General features: G+C 54.9%; 1 protein-coding gene across 1 annotated transcript in view; it reads left to right on the plus strand.

Annotated features, from left to right (window-relative positions):
- IGSF21 (immunoglobin superfamily member 21) overlaps positions 1–12287 on the plus strand; it is a 269234-nt gene that overhangs the window by 169257 nt on the left and 87690 nt on the right. The gene's annotated exons all lie outside the window — the stretch shown is intronic.

Here is a 12287-nt window from a genome sequence, read left to right on the forward strand (position 1 = left end):
TGGACACTTTTAGACATCCCACTGATCAAAGCAGTCACAGAATGTGCCCGGTTCAGAGGGAGAGACACAGATCCCCGTCTCTCAACGAGGTAATGTCAAAGGGTGTGGCTCCATCTGTAATCCTCTACATAACAGTCATCTATCCAACAACAGTTATCACCTTCTCTATTTACCTAACACTGGGCTCAGAAAACCATTGTGCGGGGCCAAATTCACCCTGAAGATTGTTCTAGCTTGATATACGCTGGGGCTTTTGCTTTTTAATTAAATGACTTCAGACCTCCATAGCCTCCTCATCTCATCACTGGGCCCACCACTTTTCCTTATCTGCCACATGCTCAAACTCAGGCTTCCACCTGATTCCTGGGACCTGTAACTCTGTGGTCCTAGATTAGCAGGTTCAGGGGACAAGTTTAGTCTGACGGGCTCATGCCCTGGGACACAGATACATCACCCAGATAAGCCGGGCTCTTCTATAACTCAGCTCTCCCAGCCTTATTTCTAGGAGGTGATGCTGGTTGAACAGACACTGAGACCTTATCTGTTAAGACTCCCGAGATGAAGTCAGCATGCTGTTGGAAAGAGCGCTGCCCGGGGGGAGCAGGAGCCTGTGTTCCTGTCTCTGCGCTGCTGGTGTGACCTTGAGATCACCTCGTCCCCCTGGGTTTCTGCTTCAGCATCTTGCAGGACAGAGGAAAGATCATGCTTTGAAGCCACCCCGAGTTTGCAGCCCAGCTCTGCCGCTTGTCTTGGACAGGTCACTCCATCACTCTGGCCTCAGTTGCCTCCTCTGAAAACTGAGGTCACATAGAGCATCCTGCCGAGCCATTGTGAGGATAAAACATGATGACCTGCAGGGCGCTTGTTTCCTAGCAGGCACTCCTGACATTCTTGCCTGCCTGGAGCCTCCAGAGCCCAAGGTCTGAGCCGGGATCACGCACCTCCGTGTCTAGCACAACATCTGGCGTGTTGCAGGTACTCAGAAAACACTTGTTGATATGAACTGACTCTTGGCAGTAGCAGTAGCAAGAGAAATAAAAACACTCACCCGTTAAGAAGAATCCATGTATCAGCATATTCTTGGCAGCCGTATGCATAGTCGAGCCCAACCAGAAACAACCCAGGTGTCTATTAACAAAAGAACAACGGAACAAACCAGTCTCATCTTCTGATGGAACACTACTCAGCGATGAAAAGGGATTGGCTGTAGGCACACCCAACGGCACGGGAGGATCCCAAACATAGGATGCTGGGAGAAAAAAGCCTTATCTGAAAACCACCTGCTGTGTGATTGCGCTTATGTGACTTTGCTAGTTAAGTGTTAGTCACTCTTTGTGACCCCTCAGACTGTAGCCCACCAGGCACCTCAGTCCATGGGATTCTCCAGGCAAGAGTACTGGAGTGGGTTGTCATTCCCTTCTCTAGGACATCTTCCCAACCCAGGAATCCAACCTGAGTCTCCTGCATTGCAGACAGATTCTTCACCATCTGAACCACCAGGGAAGCCCTATATGAAGTTCTAGAACAGTCAATAAATGATGTGAGAAAAATCAAGATAATTGATGCCTCTGGGGGCGAGGACTGACTAAGCAGGGGCGGAGGAGTTTTCCGGAGTGACGGTGGCATCCACCTTGTAAGAGAGGTCTGGGTTAGGCAGGTGGGTGCGTTTGCCAAAACTCATTGGGTAAAGCTCTCTAGGTTTGTGCATCTCACTGTATGTAAATTTTACCAAAAGAGAATTGGGAGTAAGTGTAACTCTGACATGCAGGCTGCAAAAGTGAAATGTGGAGGTGTCTGCAACTTACTTCAGAAAGCACCAGGTGAAACTCAGACGGATGGATGGTCAAAGGGAGAAAAATATATGATAAAGCAAGCTTGGTTAAGTTCACTGTAGGTGTTGGGTAGTAGGAACACCAATGTTGGCTTTAAAATTCTTTGCGCTTCTCTGTGTTTGAAAATGTTCACAGTCAAATGATAGGGGAATAAAATATGATGCCAGGACCAAGCCAGGGCAGTGGCGGAGGGGTGACAAGGGCAAGGTCACAGTCCTGGCCAACACTGAGACGGGTTCAGGAAAGTGGAAGTCGGCTGTGAAGACACAGTAGAAAAAGGACTGAATTCCCCAAGCTGAGTCTGGATGGTGGGCACGTCGGCAAACCGGATGACCTCTCCGTGACTCCGTGTCCCCATCTGCAAAATGCAGACAGCTCTGCCCGCAGGGGTGTTGCCGGGTGTAAATGAGAAGCCAGAAGCAGTGCACAAACAGGACTTCACAAGGAGCTGGCAGAAAGCGACTTAATTCTTTCCAAGCAAGCCTGACCCCACCTCCTCGTTGGGATTTCAGCCTAAATGTGAATTTAAGCTCCAAAAACAGGTTTCCTTTGGCTGCCTAATTTGCTGTGGCCGCCACCGTCTCCTGGAGGAGAAAATGGCAAGCCACTCTAGTGTCCTTGCCTGGAGAATCCCACGGACAGAGGAGTCTGATGGGGTCCAGCCCCTGGGGTCGCCCAGAGTCGGACACGCCTGGGCACACACAGCGGCAACCACCTCCTTCATCCAGCAGGTCTCCTTGTCTGTCGGACGCTTGCCCCGGTCTGGTGCGTTTTTTCCATCTGCCTTACTTTGGTTTGTTATCTGTCTCCTCCCACTAGAATCAGGTCTCCAGGAGAAGAGGGACTTGGGCTTATTCATGACTACACCTTACATGGCCTCTGGCGCATAGTAGGGACAGAATGTAAGGACTAAATGAGCCTTAAATGGTCTCTGGCGCATAGTAGGGACAGAATGTAAGGACTAAATGAGCAGGGTTGGATACGCTTTAGTGTTGCCCCTCAGATCGCAGAATTATGCCACCTGGAGTTTGCCCGTTGCTAATACCACCTCCATGAAATAGCAGGAAGTGAGTTTAGAGATGGCCATCTCTGCCCCCGTTTAACGGATGAGGAAACAGAGGCTCAGAGGGAGAAGGCAAACTTCCCAGCATCCACTGTCTGAGCAGAGAAGGACTCCAGCTCTTGCTGTTTCTCTCCAGCAGGCTTCTGGGGCTGACGGGGGCAGCCGCAGACAGACAGACAGGCTCCACCGAGCCAGGCTGCCGGCGATGCCATGTGCTAATTACAGGGGCAGGATGTGATGAGTGCGCCGGTGCTCCCCGCCCCCTGGGGAGCAGGTGGGCAGGCTGGCGCAGGCGGCTGATGGGTCACGTCCACCGGTCTGCCAGGGCCCAGCCACGTCGACACATGCTCGGTCACCCGCAATGCCTGCCGGGTGTGGACGGCCAGCAGCCTGGCAGAGGGAGGTCCCTGCCCACACCCGGCAGCCCCTCCTGACCGTGGCGGTCAGCCAGATTGGCGCAAGCTAGGCACCTGTCCCCATGATGACCCTTGCTGGGCGCGCCCTGTCCACACAGGTGTGCTCGCTGGCCGGCAGCACGGGGATGGCTTGGGGGCCGGGCGCTGAGCCGGGCGCTGCGGGACGCTAGCAGGGCCTCGCCCGGAGGGAACCACACGCAGATACATGGACCCCAGGATCAAATGCGGTGCAGCCGTGCCTCCACCCCCACCCCCCTGTATGACCGGCTCATGGGATCCCAAATCAGCCACAGCCCTGAAAAGGGGGATGGAAAAATGATCTCTTCTGTGTTCCAGAGGCCTCTTCCCCAGTCCAGACCCGCCTGGGCCAACTGTGTGGTCCACACTGCAGTCAGGAGGACTGTTCTGACCCTGGTGGGAGCTGTCACTTCCCTGCTTGAAGTCTCAGGGGCTCCCCACCTTCCTGCAACAACATTACTGCCATAATAATATCTACTAAAGAATATTTACCATGCTAAACATTTTACAATGAAGGCAAAAGGCGGCAGAGGGTGAGATGGTTAGATAGTATCACTGACTCAATGGACATGAATTTGAGCAAACTCCGGGAGACAGTGAAAGACTCTCTGGGATGGACTTTCAGGAAAACGGACACGTTCAAACCTTGCTCTCACCTGGCCAGGTGCAAAGATGCTGCATGCACAGATGTGGGAGTGTCTAGCATCTATCCAGACCCTTTCTGCCTGCACTGCTTTTTGCCTGCCGGCCCCTGCAGCATGGGTTTTTAGGGTGACATAGGAGATGTCTGTGTCTGATGGAGTTTGGGGGCTTTGGTGCTTGGTTCCTGACTGTGGTTTTTGCATTTGACTGGTTGATCCGGGGGGTGGGTGATGGCAAAGAGACAGCGTTGGCGTGATGGTGTCTGCTAGCCTGGCATGTCTCAGGCACATGCTCCCCTCACACCCACGCCAGCTGACATCCCCTGTCCCCGGCCCAGAGCAGGGAACAGGGTGTGTAAACTGGGCTTCCATCATGGGTAAGGCGTCATGCCCACACACAGAGGTGCACACACACGCTGAATCCACAACCTGACGCACAGTCCTGAACGTGCACACACAGTCTCTCTGACACACCCACGGGCCCGCATGCTCTCCCCCAAGCTTCTAGAACTACATGAGACATTCTCACCATTGCTTACGCACACACGTGTGCATCCTTCCAGGCAACCCAGCAGCACGCAGATCCATCCGCTCGCCCTTGCTGACACACGGCCGTCCCCACACCCCCGAGTACAGGCTTTCTCACCCGCATTCCTGCTCACTCACAGGAGCTGGCCTCCAGCAGCCCTAGGCGCCCCTTGCGCTCACCCCCGTTGCACAAACACCTCCTCCCACTTGCATAGGCTCCTGTCCACGTGTGTGAGGCCCACAGAGCCAGCTGCCGCCCCACCCCCGCCTGCCATTCTCAGCAGCCTCCGGCCCAGGCCCGCCCCGCACCTCATCCCCAAGCTGCTGTCTGCCTTTGCACAGTAACCAGATGAGACAAGGCAATTTATGACACCAGCTGTCTCTGTCAAAACCGGATCTCCCACACGCACGAGGGGAAGCCAATTACCCCGAGCCCAGCCCTGCCAGAAGCCAGGGCTCGCAGGGAGACAGAGAGGGGGTAGGGCCCGGACACCCGGAGGGGTGTGGGGAGCGGCACCTCTTTCCCTGGGAATCCGGCATCCTCTTCCCCAGGCCCTGGGGGGAGCCTGTCCTCTCCTCTCTGTGGCTGCCCCCCTGCTGCCGCTCCCAGGGCAATGCAAGAGCAGACTCAGGGCGGAGAGCAGGTGGGCAGGGAGTCTAGAGGAAGAGTGGTCCAGGGTCACCATGGCAACGGGGGAGGCAGGCACCCAGTGACCCTCCCGCTACGCAGAGAGCCGCAGGGAGGCTGTGTCGCTGGCCCCTCTTGCTCTCCACTTTTGCTCTCCCCGCTCCTCTCTGAGCAGGGGCCCCGTGCCCGGCCCACGTTTCCCTCTGCCTAGAATCCCCACCCCCTTCCTTGTCCCACCCCAACCCTTCACCCAACTCTACTATAGCTGGGCCACGTCCTCTCTGCACCTCGGAATCCGACCCAGGTTCGAGTCTTCACTCCTCCACTGACAGCCTGGGCAGCCTGGATGAGCAGCAGCCCTTTTCTGCCTTTAGTTTCTGCATCTGTAGAAGAGATTTCATTTCTATAGAAATATTGACCGAGAGCCCACCCCGTCACCAACTGTGCTCTGGGAGGGGGAGACACAACACTGAATGAAATGAAGTCTCAGCCCTCCTGGGCTTCAGGTTTTGCTGGAGGAGCTGGAAGACACCCACTGCAGACGGTTCGGTGAGATGACTATGCCTCTTCACCGGCTCATAAGCTGCGTCCGCAGCAGCTGCCCCAGAATCAAGCATAGCTCTTGAAAGGGACTCAGTCGATAAGCGAATACTCGAACGCACAGATGGCTTGAGCCCCGTGCTGAGGCCGGCTCGGTCTGAGCCTGTCTCCAACAGGGGCTGACCTGGCGTCGCCTTTGCACCCGTCCCCGGAGGGAACTTTCTCCGCGTAATTTCTGAGTGGTTAGAAGGAGACATGTCTAAGGAGACTTTAGAACACTCCTTCTGTGCTGACTCATTGATTCACTCCACAAATGTACGTTAAGGGCAGACCATGTGCCAAAACCCATGCTAGGCACTCGGGGTCGGGTGGGGTGGAGAAGAGACTTCCAGGTGCCAATTGCATGGCAGAAGTTTCAAGATGTGCTCTTCACATTTTACAAGATGCTTTCACATATAGGCCTTTCACAGGTTCTTTTTGAGGCATTTTTAACAACTTGGTATTGGTCGCTCAGTCATGTCCAACTCTTTGTGAACCCATGGACTGCAGCCTGCCAGGCTCCCCTGTCCATAAAATTATCCAGGCAAGAATACTGGAGTGGGTTGCCTTTCCCTTCTCCAGGGGATCTTCCCGAACCAGGGATCAAACCCAGGTCTCGTGCATTGCAGGCGGATTCTTTACCATCTGAGCGACCAGGGAAGCCTGGGTCTGATGAACTTTTTACAGATAAGGAAATTGAGGCTCCAAGATTATTGGTGACTTGCTTGAGAGCCCAGAGCCAGCACGCAACAGCCCCCATGGAAGAGCTGAGCCTCCTCATGCTTGGCCCAGAGTTCTGGCCACCATGCCTCACTTTCAGGGTCCCTTTCCCCGCAACGACAGGCCCCTAGGGCAGCCGTGGCTCCTGCCTGTCCTAGTAGCCTGGGAGCTGCCTGGAGCCTGCTGGTGCTGGGATTTGAACCTGAGCTGGCCTGACTCATCGCTCTTCCATGTCTAATCGGTTCATTAAAACCCTCCTTGCGAAAGCTCCCTTTCGCTGCCCAGCCACAGAGACCTCAGCTGCACCATTTCCAGGAGAGCAAATTCCTTCCCGGCTGGAGAGGAGTTGGGATAATGTAGGCAGGCAATTTAAACAGCTCCGGCAAAATACACCAGCGGTTTTCACTCTCCGCCACTATTACACTTTCCAGCCGCGGCGGGATTGGCCCATAAGTGGGATATCAAGTTTATTACAGCTATTTCCAACCTGTAATTGGTTTTGTGGAACACAAAGAAGAGGAGGTTCGGGGTAGGGGGAGGCGATTCCCCCCACTCCTTTTTTTTTTTCTTTTCTGGATGATGGCACCCAGGGACATTGGGAGGAGGCTAGAGTTGTAGACTTACTTGTTTTTCAGATGGAAACCCCGTCAGCCCCACAGGCTCTCTCGCTGGATTCAGGCCGTTTGCCATGCTTTGCGGGCGGCACTTGCAAAATCAGCCCAGCCCGGCTGAAGCCAGATGAGCTGGTCAGGGGCAGTGGGGGCCCTGGGAGGGGGTCAGGCAGCCTCGGGACCCGGGGGCAGCTGCGGAGCCTCGGCTGAGCGGGCAGGGCATGTGGAGGTGTGGCCTCCAGGGCCAGCTATTCCAGAATCAGAGCATCTGGGCATTCAGAGTAGAAACGGCCCTCAGAGCTCACCCTGCCCACGTCTCTTCACTATTTCAGGAAACTGAGGCCTGGAGAGAGGAGAGGTGCAGAGCAGTTTAGAACCCAGGTCTCCGTCTGCTGTAGCTGATCATTCAGGGAACCAATACCAGCCAGGGTTCTTGGTCTTCCCCCATCAATAGAAATTGACTACAGGACAGACGAGAAATTCAGGCAAGGCTTCCCTGGGGCCCCTGCTGCATCAGGAGGGGGTGAGAACAAGTAACAGGGGAAGGGGGTTGGTGGCGAGAATGGATTCCTTATGGGGTGAGGGCAGGGGTGTGTACAGAAGGCTTGGGTGCCCTCGCTTTGTGGTGCTGAGTGCATGGGGGGCATGTGGAGTTCCCTGCTTTTGCTCCTAGAACCTGATTTTTGCTCCCAGTTCTTCAGAAGTGGCAGTTGGGTTTGGAGGGGGCGGGGTTTGGTCTTTTTGTATCATATGGTCCAGAATTTGCTCCAACTGCAGCATGCACGCAGTTATACTTAGTCCCAGAGAGCTTCTTTGTATTTTTGAGAAGTTTGCCCAGGAGGAAGCACTGCAGCAAAAGGTCCCGGGTCCCGGCCTGTCTCAGAAGGACCCCCGAGAGAGAGCGCATCAGGTGCACGCATGTTCTCTCTGGAGCATCACCACATGGATGGTCCCACCACCTTCCCCAGGGGGTCTGGTCCTACCAGGAAGCCCCATCCGACCCGGGTGTGGCCGCAGCAGGCCGTCCTGGGGCGAGTCTGTGTTGTAGAGCAGCAGGAATGGTTTCTCGACTCCTCGTGGTGTCCCCAGTGCCTGGCGCGTGGTACGGATTCAACTCCGTTCAGTCGCTCAGTCGTGTCCGACTCCCTGCGACACCATGGACTGCAGCACGCCAGGCCTCACTGTCCATCACCAACTCCCGTAGCTTACTCAAACTCATGTCCATTGAGTCGGGGATGCCATCCAGCCATCTCACCCTCTGTCGTCCCCTTCTCCTCCCGCCTTCAATCTTTCCCAGCATCAGCTCATTCATGTAACAAATATTTACTGAGTAAGTACCATCTGCCCAGCTCTGGGGGCAGAGCATGAACAGGGTAGATAAAGACCCTGCCCTCACAGAGTGGATGTTCTAGAAGTAGCTCACATTCAAAGCCTGTTTATTGATTCAGTAAAAATCTGTTGAATGACTGACTAAACACACAAGCCCACCTCCCTCTGAAGGAAGGAAGCCCCACGCATCTCTGACTCTCCAACAGCACCTTGTCTGCCCCCGCCAGCTTTGCCCTCCTCTGTCTGTCCTGCCTTCCTGATCCCACCTGCCCTGGGCTCTGGGAGACTGTCCTGGAGTCTCTGAGACTAGCCCACCACCCCGGTCCTTGCGCGGAGCCCCCTCAAGCTCTCGCTGGGCTGATGCAATCACACAACAGTTCAGCAAGTTCCCGGGCCTCTGCTCTCTCTCCCTGCAAACGCGAACCCCTGCCTTCCGGTCCTTGGTGCCCACACTGGCTTCTGGCTTCTTCCACCTGCCCACCTCCCCAGGGTTGGACCCTTTCTTTCATTTACTGGTTTTCTTCATCCTCTGGCTTTTCGGCAAGTGATATTCTGCTCTTTAGCCCTGAAGAGTGAGAAGGGATACAGGAAAAGCGGTGACTCAGAAAAGTGTTAGTATTCCTAATAATAGGTATCTCCCCTGAGCACTGACCACACACCAGGTGATCTATCCAAACCTTGTCTCATTTAATCTTTCCAAGAAGATAAGTCAGGTTATCCCCATTTTACAGATGAGGAAACTGAGACTTAGGTGCAATAGCTTAATCAAAAGTACAAAGTAGTAACCAAAAATCAAGGATTCAGCTGGTGTGGAGGAAATCAGTCTAGCTTCTCACTTAAGCCACCCACAGGCAGGGAGAAGCAGCCGGAAACTAGGTGCTCCCAGAAGAGGGCCCACCTCCTCCAGGAAGACTCCTGCGATTACCCCTTCCTCCAAAGGAAGCCGTGGCGCCTCCATGGGCCTCAGATGATGCTTGTCTAGTGCTTGTTGCTACAGCCACTGTCTCCCCAGCTCTGGCCTCTTACTGGGCCGTGGGCTGCGCAATCTCCCACGATATACAGAGCCTGAGAGTGGATTTCGAGTCCATTACTTTCCTTTACCCTCCCTGAGGCTGAGGGAGACTGGGGAGTCGGCGGCAGGGAGCTGGGATGGCGGGTGCCTTAGGTAGAAGCAGTGACTACTTGTCTCAGGCTGCCCGTGGCCAGGGTACCCACAGCAGCCAGACACAGCCCCAGAGAAAAAGGTATAAATGAAATGAAAATAAAGCTAAGTGCGTCCTTGAAACTCCCCTGTCCCTCGGCCTGAAACAGCGATTTACGACTCAGATAATTCTTCGGTGTTTTATCTGGGGTATGTGGGTACCTGGGAGTGTATGTGGGGTGTGGGTGTATTTTCCCAGCAATAAAAACCTCAGTCCCAGAGAATAAATTTGAGGAGACAGTTTTACTGACAGATTTTTTTCCCCTCCTTTGTATAATAAAAAAAAAAAAAAAAGGAGTGAAATTTGAGATTGGGGCTGCCGCATTTTAGCATTTTAGGAGGAGATAAAAAAGCAGTACCTGAAGGGAGGAGAGGCTGCAAGTCAAATGGGCAGGATGCCTTCCACTTTCAAGACTTTAGGAGAAAATTCCTCACACCTCCGCTGGCTCCTGGCATTTTCCCTCCTAACGAGGCAGCCGCTGAGGGTAAAGAGAAAGGCAGGGAGGTGTTTAGTTCACTCACAGCCCTGGTCAGCCTAGCGGGTGGGATGTGAACCCTGATCTGGGGGCCAGCACTCTGCCAAGACCTCACTGTGGGATCTCAGCTGCATCACTTTGCCTCTCCAAGCCTCAGTTTCCTCATCTGCAAAATGGGGAGGTTATTGTCTATTCTGCTATACGCAAAGTGATGGACTTCAAGCAGATTTCCCAATCTTGGACCAGATAATTCTTTGGGGGGGTTGTCCTGTGCCTCATAGGAGGGTTATAGCTTCCCTGCCCCTGAGGTGTGGCAACCAAGCCTGGCTCCTGACATCACCAGATGTCCCCGTGAGGAGGCAGTAAAACCGTCGCCCAGTTCAGGGCTCTGGTTTAAAGGCACTTTGTTCCTCTTCCTCCACCGTCTTGATTCCCTGTTTGGGAAGCTGGTGAGAGGCGAGGGGAGAGACCAGAGGCTGTGACAGCCTGCCTTCTGACTGCACTGCATGCATGCATGCTAAGTCGTTTCAGTCGTGTCTGACTCTTTGGGACCCCATGCACTGTAGCCCGCCAGGCTCCTCTCTCCATGGGATTCTCCAGGCAGGAGTACTGGAGTGAGTGGCTAGGCCCTCCTCCAGGGGATCTTCCCGACCCAGGGATCAAACCTGTGTCTCTATGTCTCCTGCATTGGCAGGCAGGTTCTTTACCACTAGCGCCACCAGGGAAGCCCTGCACTGCAAGCGTGGTCAAAAAAAGCGTGAAGCCCCTAGAGAGCAAGTAAGTGAAATGTATGAGCAGTTGGTGAGCCTGCAGGAGACTCAGAGGTGCGAGGAGGAAGCTTGTAGTGGCAAATCTCACTGCTGATCCCTCTCAGGGTTCCCAAGTTTGTGAATGTGTTACCATCACTCTAAGCCACGCCAGCCAGGGCTCCCTAGAGACCCCGGTACTGATAGAGGACTCCTACTCTTATGAACTTGCAGTTTGGGGAGGGTCATCCATACGGGCATTGCCTCTGGCTGGCACACAGCTGGCGCTCAATAAATGCTGGCTGGATTGCACTAAGTCTGTGCTCTCTAAACTGTTAGTTGCTCAGTCATGTCCCACTCTCTATGACCCCGTGGGCTATAATCCACCCACCAGGCCTCTCTGTCCATGCTGATTCTCCAGGCAAGAATACTGGAGTGGGTTGCCATGCCCTTCTCCAGGGAATCTTCCCAACCCAGGGGTCGAAATAGGTCTCCTGCATTGCAGGCAGATTCTTTACTGTCTGAGCTGCAGGGAAGCCCCCAAAACCAGCAGCAAAACCACCTTGGCCAGACAGATGTGGTCCAAGTCAGCTGGGATCCAGATGTGCCCAGGGGAGCCCAGCTGTGCTGCGGCTGGTCCTCCCAGAGAGGCTGGGCAGGCAGCTTTCAGCATCTCCCGCACCCCTGAAGCCCCTTGGAGAAGCCCCATCCCCGGCCGCCGCCCTCCCAGCCCCCTCTCCTGCCTCCGGCACATAGAGCCGCAGGGAGTTAATTCCACTTCTCCAGGACCAGGCATGCGGCCTCCCCGTCGCAGGCTGTTAGCGCGGAGCCCAGCTGAGCGGCGAGAGGCTGCAAGCTCCCGGTCTATAATAGAGTTGCTGAGACAAGCGGAAAACTGCAGCCGAGTAAACAGATAAATAATTGAAACAGTGACAACACATACCTTGCTGCTTTGTGGAGTAACACTTTCATTAGCGGGGAGCAGCCCAGCCCTGGGGGCGGGGGTGCGGGCAGGCGGCCGAGGGACCAGGGCACACTGGGGCCTGGCTTTTAATCAGCTGTGAGCAGCTGGGCACCCGAGCAGCCTCTGCCTTCCAGCAGCGGCTTTATTGCCACCTCCCGGGAGCCCCTGCCTTCTGCGGCCTACGTGCTCCTGTGTGAAGTGGGGATCTTGCGCCCACCCTCCTCGCCTTGCCGAGGGCAGCCGGGGGCAGGCAAGCCCCCACCGTGTCCCCTCCTCTCCATCCCCTGTGTCAGCCGACTGGGTTCTTCCCAGGCTCCCCCGGGTTCCTCGGTTTCCAGACAAGTCCCTTCAATCAGGTCTAAAGCCAGAAGGAGCTTGTAAACAGAATCTGAAACTCTGCGCCTCCTTGGCCCTTGGGAGAGCTGAGTTCTTTTGCCCACCAGGCCCTACCTGATGAAGCTCTCATTTCACTGACTTCACTTCCCCTCTGCCCCACGTACTCTGAGGAGTCTCCCTTCTCTGAGCGCGCGCAGTC

This window comes from Dama dama, chromosome 8, assembly GCF_033118175.1.
Source record: "Dama dama isolate Ldn47 chromosome 8, ASM3311817v1, whole genome shotgun sequence".
Lineage (NCBI taxonomy): Eukaryota > Metazoa > Chordata > Mammalia > Artiodactyla > Cervidae > Dama > Dama dama.